Here is a 6,112-nt window from a genome sequence, read left to right as displayed (position 1 = left end):
CCAAATTAACTAGAAAAAGTGCCCTTCTGGGCACAGGTCTCCACCAGGAGGATAGGAGTGTGTGATCTTTGGCAAAAATGGTTAGGAGCAATATAAACGTGTGTGTGTGTGTGTGTGTGTGTGTGTGTGTGTGTGTGTGTGTGTGTGTGTGTGTGTGTGTGTGTGTGTGTGTGTGTGTGTGTGTGTGTGTGTGTGTGTGTGTGTGTGTGTGTGTGTGTGTGTGTGTGTGTGTGTGTGATTGATTGATTGATTGATTGATTGAAATATTTATTAACAGTTTGTAGAATTTACAGTACATTTTAAGCACAAACTCAATACAAAGACTTAACTGTGAGTGGACGACCCAATTAAGCATTACACTTGTTTACAACAGGGTCCACATTGTTCAATTCATCAAAACCTTTAAGAACATTTAGAGACATACAAATAGACATTTCTATGTAGCTAAAGAACAGAACAGGAATTCATCATATAGGAAGCAAAAAAGGGAAAAGATACATTATACAGTGAGGGGAAATGGGGGGGATTCAGATTTTACAGAGGCCAGTTTCGAATTGCAGCCATCCGTAGGCGCCCTTTGAGAGCGGTTTTGAAGGAGTCAAGGATTCACATGTCTTAATGACTGTTGGTAGGGCACGCACACACACACACACGGATGGACGGACGGACGGACAGAGTGCAAAACATACTCTCTCTCCATGCCTTCGGCCTGGTGGAGACAATAATTAAGCAAGGTAAAATGTTACATTTAGATAGTCAAATCTGTGGCTGTTCATAGGCTATGATGAATTGAACATGCTGGACCCTATTGTAAACAAGTGTATAATGCTTTATGATGTCGTTAACAGTTAACAGTTTTGTATTGAGTTGTGCTTGAAATGTACTGTAATTCTCCAATCTGTTAAAGGACCACTTCACCACTTTTCAACCTATCTTCATATAATAGGTCCTCACTAATAATCATGAAAGAATGGCGCAAATTCTTTCTACTCGGTCTGTGTCTCATATGAGGGCTGTGGGCAGTTCAGAAACCGTCTTCCAGTGACATCATCGATGGGGAATACAAGCTAATAGGTTGAAAAGTGGTGAAGTGGTCCTTTAATAAACACTTCAATCAATCAAAAAGAATAGTAGCCCCAAAAAACCATTAATGCAAATATCGGCCTATAGCAAATGATTTCGATGTGTTTTATTCTCAAATGCTCTAAACAGAAACTGAATCTTGACTTAATTTAGGCACAGCTAAATTGCAAATTCATGTTCTCTGCTGATCTTGCACTGAACTGCCATATCCTCTCCAGGCAGTTCAACCCCCCTCCCCCTCCCTGCTCTTCAGAGTAGTTAGTTGTTGGCTGCATTCACAAGTTCACAACTAAACTTAGCATTATAATTAGCAGAAGGAAGGTACTGGGGCAGGCTCGGACAGTTAAAGCCTTTATTTAGCAGGGTGCAAATAAAAATTCACACCTGTGAACTGAGTGGTGCGCCTCTCTCTCTCTCTCTCTCTCTCTCTCTCTCTCTCTCTCTCTCTCTCTCTCTCTCTCTGTGCAACACTATCTCTCTCTCTGTTTCTGGCACAACAGCACCACCTTTGCCCCTACTGGTACTCTAAACATAGTCACATAGGTTAGGACATAATATATTAAAGTCTAACTCATGTTGATTAGGTGATGTAACAGTGATGTAAAACAAACGGTGCAAACACAAACATTAGACGCCATTAACAATAAAGAGACAATATGACGTAAATAACACATCATGACGTAAATGTCCCCTTCATTGTCAATGGCGTTTACAAAACAAACATTGTACTAAAGACAAACACTCAAACAAAAGACACCGTTTCAATGTAACTATAACGTCTTCGTCAGGTCGACATGACGAATGACGAAGATGTTAGTCGTGCTCCTGAGATGCACCGCCCGGATCAGCCTAAAATAGGCTTGAAGCGCGGTGGAAACTCCTTTTTTATTACCGATTATTTTTGCCTAAGCATTCTCTCTAGGTCGTCCTCAGACGAGGCCTCCATAATGCTTAAGCATTAGGCCTATAATAACTGCATAATAAGCATTGTGAAGAAACAATGGGATAGCTTGCTTTGTCCATGTACAGTATGCTAGGCTACTGGACACTAGTGCACTGTCTCTGGCTCTGCTTGGGCTGGGAAATGATGCAGACTGCTGTAACCTTGTCAACGATAAACGGGGCAGGATTAGGAAAATAAATAGCTAAGGGCCAATTCGTCAAAAGCCTACATTAGCACATCATCGTGTTTAAATTGAGATGTTGCATTCTGATGTGGGATAATAATGAGACACATAAGACCACAGCCACACCTGCACTATAGGATATCTCTCTCATACGGTACGTCTCATTCTGCAATTTCTGCTTAGACGGAATCTATACCGGTAACGGGACAACTCACCCCTTTTCTGTTTTCCTCCCGGAATCTTCCCTAGTGAGGGGTGGGAGAGGCTGGACGGGGAGGAATCTTCCCTAGTGAGGGGTGGGGGAGGCTGGACGGGGAGGAATCTTCCCTAGTGAGGGGTGGGAGAGGCTGGACGGGGAGGAATCTTCCCTAGTGAGGGGTGGGAGAGGCTGGACGGGGAGGAATCTTCCCTAGTGAGGGGTGGGAGAGGCTGGACGGGGAGGAATCTTCCCTAGTGAGGGGTGGGAGAGGCTGGACGGGGAGGAATCTTCCCTAGTGAGGGGTGGGAGAGGCTGGACGGGGAGGAATCTTCCCTAGTGAGGGGTGGAAGAGGCTGGACGGGGAGGAATCTCTCCTAGTGAGGGGTGGGGGAGGCTGGACGGGGAGGAATCTTCCCTAGTGAGGGGTGGGGGAGGCTGGACGGGGAGGAATCTTCCCTAGTGAGGGGTGGGGGAGGCTGGACGGGGAGGAATCTTCCCTAGTGAGGGGTGGGAGAGGCTGGACGGGGAGGAATCTTCCCTAGTGAGGGGTGGGGGAGGCTGGACGGGGAGGAATCTTCCCTAGTGAGGGGTGGGAGAGGCTGGACGGGGAGGAATCTTCCCTAGTGAGGGGTGGGGGAGGCTGGACGGGGAGGAATCTTCCCTAGTGAGGGGTGGGGGAGGCTGGACGGGGAGGAATCTTCCCTAGTGAGCGGTGGGGGAGGCTGGACGGGGAGGAATCTTCCCTAGTGAGCGGTGGGGGAGGCTGGACGGGGAGGAATCTTCCCTAGTGAGGGGTGGAAGAGGCTGGACGGGGAGGAATCTCTCCTAGTGAGGGGTGGGGGAGGCTGGACGGGGAGGAATCTTCCCTAGTGAGGGGTGGGGGAGGCTGGACGGGGAGGAATCTTCCCTAGTGAGGGGTGGGGGAGGCTGGACGGGGAGGAATCTTCCCTAGTGAGGGGTGGGAGAGGCTGGACGGGGAGGAATCTTCCCTAGTGAGGGGTGGGGGAGGCTGGACGGGGAGGAATCTTCCCTAGTGAGGGGTGGGGGAGGCTGGACGGGGAGGAATCTTCCCTAGTGAGGGGTGGGGGAGGCTGGACGGGGATGAATCTTCCCTAGTGAGGGGTGGGAGAGGCTGGACGGCAGACGGCATGGACTTTCTTTCTCTAACTATATAAACTTTAACGACAGCAGAACAGCCTAAGTACAAAATATAATTTATGAAAAGCTACTGCAGTGAAGTCTGTTCACAGAAGTTGTTGTAGGCTATGTGGGGATTATCTGACGAGGTACCATTTGAGATTTGAGTGGGCAAAGCCTTACATCATACTAGGGTCAATATAAGTCAAATAATATAGCCAAAAAGAATACAAACAGCCAATAGCATATTACAAAATTACAAAATTCCGGGAGGAAAAAACGGGCAAGCACCATGGGGTGAGTTGTCCAGTATTCAATGTACCCACTATCATCACCTATGTAATGCTCAGACTCTATTGCACCTTTATGTGCCAAAAGTGACCCAGATGGAGCTGACACATTTACAAGTGTCTGCTGAGGGAGGGCAGCCTGGCTGCCTGGCTGAGGGAGGGCAGCCTGGCTGAGGGAGGGCAGCCTGGCTGAGGGAGGGCAGCCTGGCTGCCTGGCTGAGGGAGGGCAGCCTGGCTGCCTGGCTGAGGGAGGGCAGCCTGGCTGCCTGGCTGCTGAGGGAGGGCAGCCTGGCTGCCTGGCTGAGGGAGGGCAGCCTGGCTGCTGAGGGAGGGCAGCCCGGCTGAGGGAGGGCAGCCTGGCTGCCTGGCTGCTGAGGGAGGGCAGCCTGGCTGCCTGGCTGAGGGAGGGCAGCCTGGCTGCTGAGGGAGGGCAGCCCGGCTGAGGGAGGGCAGCCTGGCTGCCTGGCTGCTGAGGGAGGGCAGCCTGGCTGCCTGGCTGGCAGCGGAGCAGACCAACAGTGGGATTACTGTTGGCTTAGATAGCATTTGACACAGACTTATAGCATGTTATGTAGACAGCACTATAATTGTATTGTATATAGTCATATAGCACGCCATAGTACATATGTATAGCATAGTAGTAAAATATGTATAGTTTATATGTATAGTGTATGTATAGTTTCATTATATAGATATTCCACTGTTCCTTTCTTAGCTTACGCATGTTTCATGATAAATGCTTTTATGTGATGTATTCCCATGCTTTTGTTCTTGCTTAAATGTAAGTCGCTCTGGATTAAGAGCGTCTGCTAAATGCCTAAATTGTAAATTGTAAATTGGATTAGAGTGTAGAATAAATAGCAGTATAGCCCGTATACGAGCTTGCGTTGATTATAGGTGAAAACCATGCCAGTTGAATCAAAGGCATAGAAACGGTCATCTAGGACAGCGTTTTCATGTCAAGGACCCCCAATTTGACACTAATTAGCCTCGTAGACCCCCATTTGAAAAGATAGGCCATGCAGGGACCCCCATAAGAGGCCATGCAGGGACCCCCATAAGAGGCCATGCAGGGACCCCCATAAGAGAAGATCTTTACGGCTCCAGCAGTGATTCTCAACCCGTTTAATTTCAAGGACCCCCAGTTTGATGTGCATTAGTCTATGGACCCCCCATTTAATGGCATTTCTATCTCTGAGACCCCCAAGTTATATTGTAAAATCAATGTTAATTGAACTCTGAGAGTGTGCAAATGGAACCAAATTTGGTTCCATTTGTACACTCTCAGATTTACAGACCCACAAGGGTCCATTTGGTTCCAAACTATCATTTAACTGGGGAACCCCTGGAACTCCCTCAAGGACCCCTGGGGGTCCCCGGACCCCACTTTGGGAACCACTGATCTAGGATAATCAGTAAACCAAGAACCTATGAGTCTAACAGTATAGAATATCCAAAGAAAATCAATAATTTGTAGCCTACATTGAAACTATACGCGCTATAAGATGCCCTGTCATCAATGACCTGGCATCTGTCTACATTACTATCGAAATTACATTTTTAGCAGCATTGACAGACAGGGGTGTCCCAAGGGTCTGTACTTGGTCCCTTCCTTTTTACCCTCCACGGCCCCACCAAAATATCTTTGCCGAAAATATCTAGAAGTCTAGAAGCAAGCTCAAAGAATGTATTGTGCGTGTATATCTGCGTGTTCGCCTTCATGACATGCAGAGAATAGTGTAAGGCAGTGGTTCCCAAAGTGGGGTCCCTGGCTGAGGGAGTTCCAGGGGGTCCTGGGGTCCCTGGCTGAGGGAGTTCCAGGGGGTCCCTGGCTGAGGGAGTTCCAGGGGGTCCTTGACATAGACATGACCATAGACAGAGTGCATCACTGTAACACAACTGCAATGTGGCGCCCCCTGTTGGAATGCTATATCTTGGAGATTTTCTTTTCCTTTTCTTTTTTCTGTTCAACATTTGTGAGGTTTTGTGTTTTAAATATCAGCTAAATAGTTTACATTTAAAATAATCTAAGCATCCATCCATCTTCAGCCGTGTATTTTTAATGATTATAGGTAAATTGATTAATTTGCAAGTATAATTAAGAGAATAATGTGAAAAGTTAATCCACCATTAGTTCATGTTGCATTGTAACTGAAATATTGAATTATGTCATGGTCAATTATGAGCTAAATTTGCTACGGCTAAATGCTCTAAAACCAAAAATTGGAATCTGATGCTAAACATGTTTTGTAGTCCCACACACAAAGGGCCATGTT

Source organism: Protomyctophum parallelum, assembly GCF_964188405.1.
Source record: "Protomyctophum parallelum genome assembly, chromosome: 22".
NCBI classification, from domain to species: Eukaryota; Metazoa; Chordata; class Actinopteri; order Myctophiformes; family Myctophidae; genus Protomyctophum; species Protomyctophum parallelum.
The sequence above is the reverse complement of the archived record's forward strand: the minus strand, read 5'-3'. Positions refer to the sequence as shown.